A 13,997-nucleotide genomic window follows, 5' to 3' on the forward strand; every position below is an offset into this window, starting at 1 on the left:
CTCATACACACACACTTACACAGACCATGTTTGGTTTTGATGGACAAGATGATAATTACTATTGGTGGAAAATGAATTTTTCCCCCCAAACCCTAAACACCAAAGAATATTAAATCAATCTGAACCATGGGGAGGGAGGAGGAATGACTTCCATTAACACCAGTGGCCATCCCTAACGGCCCCGTGGGAGTCTGTCTGGTGCCCTGCCCTTTCTCAGCTGCATTTCTAAAAAGCCTTGACAGTGAACATCTTGTTTGATGTGTGGGAATGATGAACCGGCTTTTCTAACAGAATCCTAGATTTAGCGCCTCTTTGAAGGGCACTGATGTCTTACATTCCCTTCATTAAGGAAAACATCCCAACTAACTCCCATAGTGATGATGCCTGTGACCACGGTCCAAGTTATCATCACATAAGAACGAAGCGAAAACATCTGACAAACCAAAGTCCCTTCCCAAGTGTCATGCCATCATCTTCCGAGCAATCCAGAAGCATTTCAGAGGCAGAAAACCACTGCTGTGTGTGAGCGCCCTCAGCACAGTCGCCCAGTGCTGACACCTTCACACGCCTTCTTATTCGGTCCTCTGGGACAGGGTTCCCGAACCTGGTTCCTGGACCAGGCGCATCAGGAACACCTGGAAACTGGCTGAAAATGCACCGTCTCAGGCCTCACCTCAGACCTACTGAATCAGACACTCTGGGGTGGAGCCCGGCAACGTGTCTAATGGGCCACGGGGTGATTCCAATGCACGCTTGGAGTCTGAGAAACACTAGTCTGTTCTGCAAGATGGTTACTATTAGCCCCACTTCAGAGATGCAGAAGATGAAGCTCCTTGAGTACAGTGCTCAACGCCACCCAGCCAGGAGACCAATTTGTACCCGCGTCTGATTCCACAGCTATTTCTCACACGGACTTTGTAGCCAAACTGTCTGGACCATGTGGTGCTCTCAGCTACTGAGCCACCAGGATGCGACGATGACATTAGCTTAAGAGGGGTGGGAAAGAGGAAGGATGGAGCCTGCACTCAGAACTGATTAATTATAGATGCTTTTAAACCCACATCATGCATCAGCCCTAGATGGTCGGCCATCCCTCAGGACGAGCCTGCTTCTCCCTGCTCCATTTATCAGCGGGGTTGCCACGAAGGGAAGGCGGAGGGGGGAGTCCTCTGCACAGCCCTCTGTGCACCCACTTCCTGGCACTGCTTTGAACAGAAAGAGAAGTTACCTGTTCTGTCTCTAGACACCCACAGGAAGGCTTTTCTGTGCCCAGGCACAAAGCAGGTTCCAGTACCTGGGGATGCTGGGAATGAGTCACCACAAAGAATCCAATGCGCGGACACGGAACATTTTAACAATGTTGCAGATCTGGTTCAAAGGAGGCAAGCCTCTTTCTTTTTTTCTTTTTCTTTCTTTCTTTCTTTCTTTCTTTCTTTCTTTCTTTCTTTCTTTCTTTCTCTCTCTCTCTCTCTCTCTCTCTCTTTCTCTCTTTCTTTCTTTTTTTTTTTTAATCTAACCCTAAATCTAGCGTCCGTCAGTTCAATTGGCTCATTAAACTCTTGACATTCAACTTACAGTGGTTTCATTGATCCTAAGGTCAGGGAAAAGAAATCTCATTCACAATTTCCAACTTTCTACAGAAACTCGGTGGTGATCTTCAGATCACAGGCTTATCCTATATAATAAATTAAATGAGCACACGTAACACTGAGGGGCTTTATACAGGAGCTGGTGGAGGAGGAGGCACCCAGGTTTGGGAATCACACAGACCTTGGTTTGGCTGCTGGCTGTGCGAATTCCTCATAGGTTACCTAACATCTCTGGGCCTCCATTTTTCCACTCACAGATGGGTGGTGATCCCTGTGTCATAGGTCGATGTGAAGACAAAATGAAATGACATTAAAAAAAAAAAAAACAAAGTCTGCTGAAACAACTTTGCATTTCAAGACATGAAAAACGTAACCATCTGACAGTAAAAATAGATGGAACCAAACAAGTCCATAGATGGACGGGATACACTCACTCAACGGCATGTACCCTTATTTCACTGTATCTGTTTTCCCAAGTTTCTATTTTTAGACCCCTTCAGACCAAGGAAAATACCATCGACGAAGTTATCAGAAAGCCTGTCAATGTTCAAAAACTCAACCGATGGCCATAGTCGTTTCACAAGGCCAAACAAAATGTGCTCTCTCCCACCCTCGACGACCTTAGTGACGTCACTCAGTCCCTTGCCAACTTGCAGGAGGGCTTCATACAAGTCTCTTCGTCTCTCTGAGACTTGGTTTCTCCAGTGAGGCAAAAGGCATAAGAGTATTTTGGAACCCCAACAAACCCGCTGGAATCCCAGCCCCATCACTTAGTGGCTGTGTGGCCTTGAGCACAGGACTTCAGCACCTGGGTCTCAGTTCTCACAACTGCAGGTGGGGGAATAACACACATGTGGCTGAAGACGCCCATGTGCCATGTGACGTGACACACCCATATGACAGATGACTGCGGGACCAACAGTAGTGGTTTTTGCAAGAGCAAGGCGAAATAGTGGAGCCTGTAGCAGGGGACCAATCAAAGTTTGTTCCTCTGCCCCCAGGAGTTATTCACATCCTAGACCTGTTCTGAGCACCGACCATGTGTCAGAGCCTGAGCTGGGTACTGGAGAAGGAAGCAAAGACTGGGAGGGCGGTCGCTGGCCTCCAAGGTGTCACAGTGCCGCAAAAGCCCGATACTGAGACAACGTGACTAAGTGCCCCGAAAGGCTGTTTGGGGTGGTGAGGCTTGAAGAGAAGGGTTTGAGGGACCCAAACACTGGTGGAGGTGGTCGGCAAAGGCCTGACAGAAGAGGTCTGTTTAAACTGAACACGTGAATAGAAAGCCCAGCAGACAAACAGGGGAGTAGAACTAGAAAATTCCTCATATCCTCCCCAACCTCAAGTTCCCCAAATGCAAGCCCTGTCATTTCTCCAAGGCTCAGGGTCACCAGGTACTCATGCCATAAAGCGACAACCACCGCAGTCATCCGGGCCCCATCACTCTGACAGGAAGGTTCTGGGGAACAACAGTAAGACCAACTGCCAAGAAGCTTTAACAACTTTAATGCGCTTCCCAAGAGGATGAAAAGGACAATTCCTGCGTGAAAATTTCTTGGCACTTTAGTCCACAAAGAACTGGAAGATGCCCTCTTCCTCATAAAATCTTCAAAAAGAAACGAATAAAAAGCCCACTCTTTAAGTTCAGCAAGAGCCCAGCCATTAAGACAAATCAAAGCCCTAAAAACACATCTACTTTTGTAGGAATCCTACCAGAATCCCAAGTCTCAGGCAATCCACACCTTATCATGGAAGGCAGTTACATTAAGAGGCATCCACTGTACTTCTGCAAAGGCTTTTTTACAAGGGATGGGTCATTTCTAAGGCTGCATATACCAAACGAGGTATCCTCACTTGAAAGTTTTACATTTCTTCACATGCACCGCGGGTGTTTGGTACAGCACATCTTCCTGGGAGAAGAGTTCTCCACCGAACTCCCCATCTGCCAAACTCAAGGTTCAAGGAGGCAAAAAGCCTGTGGAAACCAGGAGAGATCAGTACATCCCACGGGACAATCCAAACTGGCTCCTGTTCCAGGACCTTGCGGGGAAACAATCGTGAATCATGTCTCACAACAATTTGCACTTTACCCAACTCTACTAGCCGGTATCTCATTCAGCGCTTACAAAAGAAAAGCCCAGTGCGACGGGTAACATGACTAACCGAATATGAGAACTAAAGAAACTAGTAAGCTTTAAAATATGAAAGGGAAAATACAGATACATAAAAGATCAGATCTTGATGGCTTCCCCAACACCATCACTTACCCCAAATACACTCACTGGCACAAGAACAATTTGGAAACAAACTGGAGTCCCTCCTGATGTTCATTTAAATACAGACGAAAACTTAATCATCAGTGCAAACTCAATCACTGCTGTGCAGGGTTCAGTATCTGATATTGCCAGCACCTATCATCTGGTATCTAGGGCTACAAGATGCACATGTTTTCGGCCAAATCTTCATTATCTTACGTAATTGGGGTGGGGGGGAGGGTAATTAAAATTCACCTTTTTGTATCCCTTTAACCTCCTGTTGCAATCTCTTCTTTCACAGGGCATTTTCTGGAGGTGGAAAGCAAGAACTCATACTTCACATCTTTTCGTGCCTGTTATCTTGTGTTGAATGTTAAAAATAAAAGGGGGAGGGGGAGGGGGATAATATCCTGAACATCTCTCTAAAAAAAGAAAAAATTCTAAAATGTCCTGGAAAGCAAGCCCCGGAGACCAACCTTCTAGTTCTGGCGGTGACACGGTACCAGTGCGTGACCTTGAGCAAATCACTACATCTCTGGACCTCAGTTTCCCCCATCTGAACCCCAATGATGGTCAGGCCCCGTCCTCTCTTAAAGCACAGATTTCAGATGCATCCCCAGGACGAAACAGCGAAGGGACCCCCGGCCGATGTCCCAGGGCGGAGGAATGGGCTTTCACGGGCCCCTTCTGGGGTTTCAGGGGACAACAAGCTGTCCCCACTCTCCCCGCCCCCCCGCAAAGCCACTGGGCCAACTTCAGGTCGCAAACAAAAACCTGTTGGCACAGACTCCTCTAGGAACGGCCAGCCTCTCCCAACACGCTCTGCTCAGGGGGAGCCGCCCCACGGGCAGAGAGGGTCTCCTTGAAGAGGCCGGCCCCCACGCACCCATAAACCCACCCGGATAAGCCGAACGGGACCGCCGGGCGGGGTCTCTGCCATCCCACGCGGAACAAAAGGCAGCTGGAGCCCGGCTCTGCCGCCCCCGTTCCCGCTGTGCTGTGGGGGTCGGGGGTGGGGAGGGAGAACCTGGTCCCTGGGGAGGGAAAGGGGCCCCGCTCCAGCCCGAAGGAGAGGGACGACGGGATGGGATCCCGGACAGCGGGGACCCCCCCCCCGATTCCTGGAGGAAACGGGGGGCTGGGCTGTGCACGGGGGCGGGAGGGAGGAAAGGGGTGCCTGGCCCGAGGTGGGGAGGAAAGTGATCTGGGGAGGAGCGGCGGGGTGGTTCCAAGCCGAAAGGCAAGAGGATGGGGGCCCGGAGAGGGCTCCTAGATCTGGGGTGGGAGTAAGAGGAGCCTCAGACTCAGAGAATATAAAAGCAAAAGCTCCCCGATAGGGAAACGGGGTGGGGGGGGGGTGGGGGTCTTTGCAGCGGAAAGAGGGATCCAGGTGGGGAGGGGGGCCATGCCCCAGCCCGTGGGGACGGGCCTGGCTGGAAAGAAAAGGGTCCCACCCGAGGCAGGGACCCAGCTGGGGCAGCTGGGGTGCATGCTCTGGGGGGCGAGCTGGAGGGGAGCCGCTCTGCGAGGGCGTCCGCGCCCTAGGGAGGGAAGGGTCCGCGCCCTGGGGCCCCGCTCCCGCCCCCCGAGGCGCGTGGGCCCCGCTCACCTCCGCTCCTCCGAGCCCGCCCGGGTGCGCGGCTGCGGCCGCCGCCAGCGCTGAGGAGGCGGGAGCGACCGGAGCCTGCGGAGCCGCCGCCGCAGCCGCCGCCGCGTCCAGCTCCGTTTGACACCCACACACCAGCCAACATGGCGGCCGGGAGGGGGCGCGCCGGCTGCGTGCGCGCGCCCGCCGGCCCCGCCCCGAGGCCCCGCCCCCGCCCCGAGGCCCCGCCTCCGCGACCTCCCCCCCGCCCCCTACAGACCCGCGACCCCTAGCGGAACGCCCTGCCCTCCTGCAGCTCCCGGGGCTTACGCCCGAATCCCCCAGACCTCCCCCAAGTCCCACACACGCGTCTCGACGACCCCCCCAACCGCCTACAAGCCCTGGCGAACTCATACCCGAACCCACGCGCTCGGCAACCTTCCCTGAGATCCCCCTCCCAGACCCCCCACACCCCATACTCCACAAGCATCTCACCAGCCTCAGGCACGCACCCCGAGCCCTCATCGGACGTGAAATTCCGTTCTTTCCCTCGCAGCATGCACTTGAAAACATTGTTCCTATAGGGGCTTCTCGCAGGAGGTGGATCCTGGAGGGCGCCAGGGGCTACTGGGGCACCGGTCACTTTCAGTTTCTTGAGCTTGGTGCTTGGGTCACAAGTGCGTTCACTGTGTGGAAATTTACCGATGTACACGTTAGACGTGTGCACTTTTCCGTATGTGTGTTAATACTTCAATAAAACACACTCAAAAATCATTCCGAGAAAGGGGTGCATCGCCTTGGCTAGACTGCCAAAGGGATCTAGAAGGTGGATCCCTTGGCTCACCGTCATCCTCACAGGATGTGTCTGTGAGGAATTCACAGACTCACCCCTTCACACGGCCTGGAACTCTCAAAAGAGCAGCCGGAACCGCTCCTTCCATGTGGTTCAACCAGTGCCCATGAGGCACCTGCTATGTGCCAAGCTCTGTGCAAGGCTCAAAGGGAGACGAAGACAAAGCTGGAGAAGAGGCAGACCCTGCAGAGGTTCCAGGGACCTCAGGGCATTAACCTACTCCAGACAGGGTGGGGTGAGCAGAAACCCCTCCCCTCGGAGTATGGGGTATGGTTCAGGGTTTGCTGGGTTGTGGACAGCACCATCCCTGTTCCCAGGAGGCCCAGGTGACATCAACACTATGCCAAGCTCCGTTTTCAGGGTCCCATTCTGCTCTCCTAAGATACCTCAGGCAAAAGTCACTGCACTTCTTTGAGCCTTATATTCCTCCTCCCTATGAAGAAACCGGGTGGATAAAGACATCCCTTCTGTTCTTACAAGCTGGGATCTAGACTTCCCTTCTCAGGGAAAATAGAAGAGTGAAAGGAAAGGGGAAAAGAGAGACTGAAAGAGAAGGAAGGAGAGAAAAGATAGGGGAGGGAGAGAGGGGAGGGAGAGGGGAGGAGAGCAACAAGGAAGACGAGAGAGAAACTAACACATTGGTAAACTCACCCGGTCATTTTTCCTTTGAAAAGTCCCAACACTGGTAATTCTAGATGCTAGAAACTCCTCCCCATGGTTTGCAGCCCCCTCCCACTGCTCAGTGTCCCTTCTGCACCAGGAAAGTGAATTAAACCTTGTGGCAGGAACCTGAGCTCCCTGTTTTGAACTTGGCCCACTCCCCCTGCTGGAGAGGGTCCTCAACCAGTTCAACACTCCCCGTAAACTGCAGCTCACTCTTGGCGGGGCCTTCCTGGGCCTTCTGGGAGAGCAGAGCTTTACGTGAATCATGGCCCCTGCCCTCAAAGAACTTAATCCATTAGAATATTTGAGGTCAAAATGGAGGTAAAGTTCACTTTCACTAGGATTTGCAACCTCAGATGAATTATGCCAATACACCGTGGGTGCTCAGTGCAGGCTGGAGTGTGTTAGATAGATTGTCTGAACCAGTGCTGCCCAAGAGAACTTTCTGCAATGATCGAAATGTTCTCTAACTGTGCCATCCATGTGTAAGCACGTGAGATGCAGTTAGTGTGAGCAAGGAGCTGAGTTTTTAAGACCTTATTTAACTTTAATTAATGAATTTATTTACTTATTTTGATTAATCAATTTAAACAGCCACATGTGGCTGGATGCTACCACGCTGAACAGCACTGGCCTAAAACCTCACCAGAGCCTCACAAGGTGAGCGGTCTTACTGTCCACATTTTACAGACAAGAATCTGAGGTTTGGAGAGATGCCAGGGCTTGGTCATCCAGGCCAATTTTTCTGCAAATGGGACCCATTCCCTTCCCCACCCAACTAGCGTGTCGCCACAGAGATAAGACGCAACTTTTGGAAAGAGAAATTGATACAGACAGAAAGATCACGATGGGGCACCTGGCTGGCTCAGTCAGAGAAGCCTGCAACTCTTGATCTCGGAGTCCTGAGTTCGAGTGCCACGTTGGGTGCAGAGATTATTTAGATAAACAAACAAACAAACTTAAAAAAAAAAAAAAAAAAAAGATACGATGAGCTAAGTACAGCCCAGAAAGTAAGTTGGAGATTGAGCCAGGCTGGGGGGTGGGGGAGGGCCTCCTGAGGCCCCAAACCCCCACCCATGTGCAGGGTCAGAGGGGACATTCCTGCATTCCTCCAAGTGATTTCTCCTTCCTGCACTGCTTTGAAATATAGCACCTTCTTCCATGGTCCCTCTCTCAATTCACCCTCACGATGAGCCCTTAAGGTCAGCAGTCCTGTCCCCATTTTGCAGATGAGGAAACAGAGGCAGCACCCAGCAGTGCTGGGATTCACACCCACACTCTGGTCCAGAGCGCGTAAGCAGCCTTGCAGAGGAGGCTGAGGGACAAGCCAGACCCTGTGCCCACGCCCAAAGCAGTCCCAGGGCACAGGGCTGGCGCAGACATCTTCATCGGCCCTTCCTAGCGTAGCCGGGGCTCAGGGGTACAAGAGCACCTGACTCCAGGGGTTCCAAACAGACCAGGTTCCGCCGCTCACTGCTGACAAAATCTGAAGGCAGAGAGAGGGAAGCAGAGGTGAAATTAGAAAAGGATTTACTGCAGTGAGGCCAGCCCGGGGGAAGACAGTGGACTGCCTCAAAGATAGTCTCCAGAGACAGTCTCCAAAGTGCTGAAAATACTTCCAGGTTTACATTAGGCAAATACGGGACAGAGATCGGTGGGGACCTGCAGGTGGACGGTAAAGGTCAGGCCCATGGTCATCTTGGAGTCAGTCACCTGCGGGCGGGGTCTGGCTGGCTCAGGTCAGTCCTTATTGCTTGAGGGGGTAGTTTTGGTTCCTCAGGGGATGCTTTGCCCGAAGGGTCTTTTGCCTAAATTAAGAGATAAACCAGAAAGAACTTAATCCATCAGAATATTTGAAGTCAAAATGGAGGTAAAGTCCACTTCCACTAGGATTTGGAAGTGGGTTCCAGATGCATAATGAGGCGGTGACTGGGGCTGGTCGGAATGGTGTTTCAGAAGCACAAACAGATGGCTGTGCAGAGCAGGCAGGGATGTCTTGGGTTAAGGAAGGTGGGCATGCTGAGTGAAAAGAATCACCTAGGGGCGCCTGGGTGGCTCAGTCCGTTGAGCGTTGAGCGTTGAGCGCTGAGCGTTGAGGTCTGACCCCGGCTCAGGTCATGATCTCCCAGTCTGTGAGTTCGAGCCCCACGTCGGGCTCTGTGCTGACAGCTTAGAGCCTGGAGCCTGTTTCGGATTCTGTGTGTGTCTCTCTCTCTGCCCCTCTCCCGTTCATGCTCTGTCTCTCTCTCTCTGTCAAAAATAAAATTTAAAAAAATTTAAAAATTTTTTGAAAATTAAAAAAAAAGAAAAGAAAAGAAAAGAAAAGAAAAGAAAAGAAGAGAATCACCTAGTAAAAGGTTCAGAAGGAGGTCTCGGGGATCTTCACCAAAGATTGAACTTTAGATTCAAAACCATTTGTCCAGCAGAAAGAATCCTGTGCTGGGGATCCAGAAACACCAAACTTCTTATCCACTGATTTGCTGTTTGACCTTGGCTATGTCACTGTTCCCCCCAGGCCTCAGTGTCCTGATCTGTGAAGTGGGAATAATCCATCACACTCAATGGGATTGCACCAATGAGGTGGGCCCTCTCCTTATCCACCCCTACACCACCTAAGGAAGATGAAGTAATCTGTATAATAAGACCCTCCAGTTTTTCCCCTAAGGAAAGGTGGTCTCGCCTAGAACAATCCTTTCTTTTCTTTTGTTCATAACTTCCTTGGCTCACCTTCCTTCCTATGAAAGGTTTCCATTTTTTATAGGCAGTCCTTCTCCTTGCTAGATGGGGTGCTGCTCAACTTACGAATCATTTAATAAAGTCAATGAGATCTTCAACGTTTACTTGGTTGCATTTTGTTTTTTTAACAGGCCCTGGATGGGTGTTAGCAGTGGTTCTTATTAAGATACAGTGATGGGGGCACCTGGGTGGCTCAGTCAGTTGAGCGTCCGACTTCGGCTTGGGTCATGATCTCACGGTCCGTGAGTTCGGGCCCCGCATCGGGCTCTGGGCTGACAGCTCAGAGCCTGGAGCCTGCTTCAGATTCTGTGTCCCCCTCTCTCTCTGGCCCTCCCCTGCTCACACTCTGTCTCTCTCTCTCTCTTAAAAATAAATAAACATTAAAAAAAAAAAAAAGATACAGTGATGAACCTATTGTAGCCCCTCTAGGGGCTGGAAGTTGAAAAGGGCAGAAAGGAATCATGAACATGAGCAGAAACTGTAATAACACATAGAGAATCATGAAAGAAAGGGCTGTGAAAGCTCACGGGGAGAAAATTTTCTTCTAGCTCCTGGGAGGGGAGTAATCAGACAGGCTTCCTGGAAGTGGAGGTAGTAGAGTTAGGAAATAGTAATAATAACAATAACAACAATGCTTGGCTTGGATGATCTCGTTTCCTCTTAATAACAACCCTGAGTTTGAGACCATCTTTATTCCCACTTTATAGATGAGATTCAATTATCCGTCCATGATCACAATGCTAAAAGGGCAACAATACTGGAAACCCGAGGCTTATCTGATTTCCAAGCTGATCTCTTTGAAATAGGAATTTGAATAGGCTGAGGGGAGAGATTGCCCCTTCCCTCCAGCCCCAGGGGTGGGTGTGTAACAAAGGCTAAGCCTATCAGAGCATCTCTCCTGGTCATAGTGGTTTGTTCCGAAGGGGCCCACGACCCAGAACAGGCCAAGACTCAAGCCCAGGATTTTCGCAGAAACCGTTGAGAGACAGGAAGCTTCTCCTCCCGTTAGGTTGCTGAGCTAGTGGGATGTAAGGCTGGAGCAGCTCTACAGTAGGAGAACCAGCCAGAGAATGAAAGTAACACAGAGATGTGGGCGCCTGGGTGGCTCAGTCGGTTAAGCGTCCAACTTCGGCTCAGGTCATGATCTCGTGGTCTGTGGATTCAAGCCCCACATCCGGCTCTGTGCTGACAGCTCAAGCCTGGAGCCTGCTTTAGATTCTGTGTCTCCCTCTCTCTCTGCCCCTCCTCTGCTTGTACTCTCTCTCTGTCCCTCTCTCTCAAAAATGAATAAACATTGGGGCGCCTGGGTGGCTCAGTTGGTTAAGCAGCCGACTTCGGCTCAGGTCATGATCTCGCGGTCCGTGAGTTCGAGCCCCGCGTCGGGCTCTGTGCTGACAGCTCGGAGCCTGGAGCCTGTTTCAGATTCTGTGTCTCCCTCTCTCTCTGACCCTCCCCCGTTCATGCTCTGTCTCAAAAATAAATAAACGTTAAAAAAAAATAAATTAAAAAAAATAAAAATAAAATAAATAAATAAACATTTAAGACAAGAAAAAAGAACGAGAAAAGAAAACCAAACTCAAAGTGGCTTAAATAATATTTGGAATCAATTAGCTCATTTAATTAAAATTTCCAGAGCTAGGGCTTCAGGTGCAGTATGATCAAGGTTCTGGCTCCATTTCTTTGACATAAGCCATATGCCTCATAGACATGTCATCATTTTCCTTGGCTGGTTTCTCAACTTGCCGTAAACTGGTTGTAGCAGATCCGTGTGTCACGTCTGTAGCCACAACACCCAGAAGCAAACAATATCTCTTTTTCCCAACCATCCATGGCTTGCTGTGATTGAAAGAACTTGGATTGCCTGCTCATCCCCGAGCCAGCTGTGGGGAACATGGGGCAAGGAATTGAGGTGGTTGGCTTAGACCAATCAGGACTCATCCCTGGAGCTGGGGCGGTGGGGGGCGGTGAATTTATGGGAGGGGAACAGGTGCTGGGGGGGTATGCAACAACCTGTTCCTCCTTCAACTGGTTGACTTGGGTTTTCATCACTCAGTACCCTGATTCCTAACGATAATGGTCACCAACCCCACCTCCAGTTTATATTTAAATTTTTGATAGCTCCACGCTTTTATACTTGTACTATTCACTGAATCAACGAACAAACTGACCGTTCTGCTTGGGATTACACAATGCCTTTCTTCCAAAGCCCTTATCACACCTCATAAACAAGTTTCAATACCCTGCATCAGTTTTCTCCCTAGGGCATTATGTGCAACTATAAAAACATAGCATCCATTTAAATATAGCTTCTGATCTTATGACACAACATTTCTGTTTCTTATTGTCTTTTAATCTTCCGGCTTTTTTCCCTATCGTGAAGAGTCTAAACAAGCCAGTCCATTTTTTTGAACGTTTTCTTGCACAGGTGTGGAGAGCAACCCTCCTCACTATCAGACCAGGGGCAGGTATATCCCTGGCTGGCCAATGAGAGTGCTGCATCTCCCTGGCCACGACGATTGGTTCGGGGATGGCATGTGACCCAAGCTCAGCCAATAACTGCTTTCTCCAGGATTTTTACCTAAAATTAGCAACAAAGTAGCCCTCTCTGCTTCTGAGATTGTGGGCACCAATGACTCGGGAAGCCTAGAGCTGCTAGGAGCCCTCTTTGTCACAGCAGAGAGAAAAAAAATTTTTTAATTGAATTATAATTGACATACACTATTATATTCATTTCAGGTATACAAGACCCATGATTCAATGTCTTTATACATTACAAAATGTTCACCAGGGTAGGTCTAGCTGCCATCTGCCACCATACAAAGTTATTACAAGATTATTGACTGTATTCCCTATGGTGTACATTACATTCCTGTGACTTATTTTTGTTATAGTCCCATGGAAAAAACTGCCATTGATATTTTGATAGGGATTGCATTGAATCCGTAGATTGCTTTGGGTAGCATGGACATTTTAACAATATTAGGTCTTCTAATCCATGAGCATAGTATACCTTTCCATTTGTTTGTTTCATCTTTGGTTTCTTCTATCACTGTCTTATAGTTCTCAAAACACAGGTCTTTCACCTCCTTGATTAAATTTATTCCCAGGTATTTTATTCCTTTTGATGCAATTGTTAATGGAGTTATTCTCTTAATTGCTCTTTCTGATAGTTCATTATTAATGTATAGAAAAACAACAGATTTCTCTATATTAATTTTGTATCCTGATACTTTACTGGATTAATTTATTAGTGCTAATAGTTTTTTGGTGGAGCCTCTAGAGTTCTCTTTTTTTAATTAATTGATTTATTTATTTAGAGAGAGTGAAAGCACATGCATGCATGTGAGCAGGGGAGGGGCAGAGAGAGAGGTAGAGAGAGAATCCCAAGCAGGCTCCGCACTGACAGCACAGAGAATGACATGGGGCTTGAACTCACAAACCGTGAGATCATGACCTAAGCCAAAATCAAGCGTATGATGCTCAACCAACTGAGCCACTCAGGTGCCTCTCTAGGGTTTTCTATATATAATACCATGTTTTCTGCAAATAGTGAGTTTTACTTCCCTACAAATTTGAAACATTTTTAATGTTTTATTTTATCTTTGAGAGAGAGAGAATGCGTGGGGGAGGGACAGAGAGCAAGGGGGACAGAAGATCCAAAGCAGGCCCCGCGATGAGAGCAGCAAGCCTGATATGGGGCTCAGACTCACGAACTGAGAGATCGTGACCTGAGCTGAAGTTGGAGGCTCAACCGACTGAGCCACCCAGGCACCCCATACTTCCCTACAAATTTGGATGCCTTTTATTTCTTTTTCTTACCTAATTGCTATGGCTAGGACTTCTAATACTATGGTGAATAAATATGGTGAGGGTGGACATCCTTGTCTTATTCCTTATTTTTGAGGGAAAGCTTCCAGCTTTTCACCATTGAGTATGATATTATTGTGGGTTTGTCACATATGGCCTTTATTGCATTGAGATACGTTTCCTGTATACTCACTTTGTTGAGAGTTTTTGCCATACATGGCTGTTGAATTTTGTCAAATGCTTTTTCTTCATCTATGGAGATGTTCACATGATTCTTATCCTTTGTTCTGTTGATGTGCTGTATCACAGTAATTGATTTGTGGATATTAAACCATCCTTGCATCTCTGAAATGATATATCTTACTTGGTCATGATGTATGATCTTTTCAGTGCATTGTTGAGTTTGACTTACTAATATTTTATTCAAGATTTTTACCTCTATGATCATCAGCAATATCACAGAAACGATTCTTAACATTTCCAGTTCAGACCAGCCCAGGAACCAGGTGATC

At 48.9% G+C, this 13,997-nt stretch overlaps 1 protein-coding gene across 4 annotated transcripts in view; it reads right to left on the reverse strand.

Moving 5' to 3' along the window:
* The window catches only part of EPN2 (epsin 2), an 85,683-nt gene extending 79,725 nt beyond the window's left edge, over positions 1 to 5,958 (reverse strand). For 2 of the 4 annotated variants that reach the window (XM_027047530.2, XM_027047528.2), the window contains exon 1: positions 5,451 to 5,605. The gene's annotated coding sequence lies outside the window, so the exon portion shown is untranslated. Of the gene's footprint in view, positions 1 to 5,450; positions 5,606 to 5,921 lie in introns of those variants that run through there. The other 2 variants (XM_053212534.1, XM_053212532.1) reach the window with 2 other exon arrangements.
* Positions 5,959 to 13,997: the final 8,039 nt, after the last annotated feature.

Source organism: Acinonyx jubatus, chromosome E1 (genome assembly GCF_027475565.1).
Source record: "Acinonyx jubatus isolate Ajub_Pintada_27869175 chromosome E1, VMU_Ajub_asm_v1.0, whole genome shotgun sequence".
Taxonomy (NCBI): Eukaryota; Metazoa; Chordata; class Mammalia; order Carnivora; family Felidae; genus Acinonyx; species Acinonyx jubatus.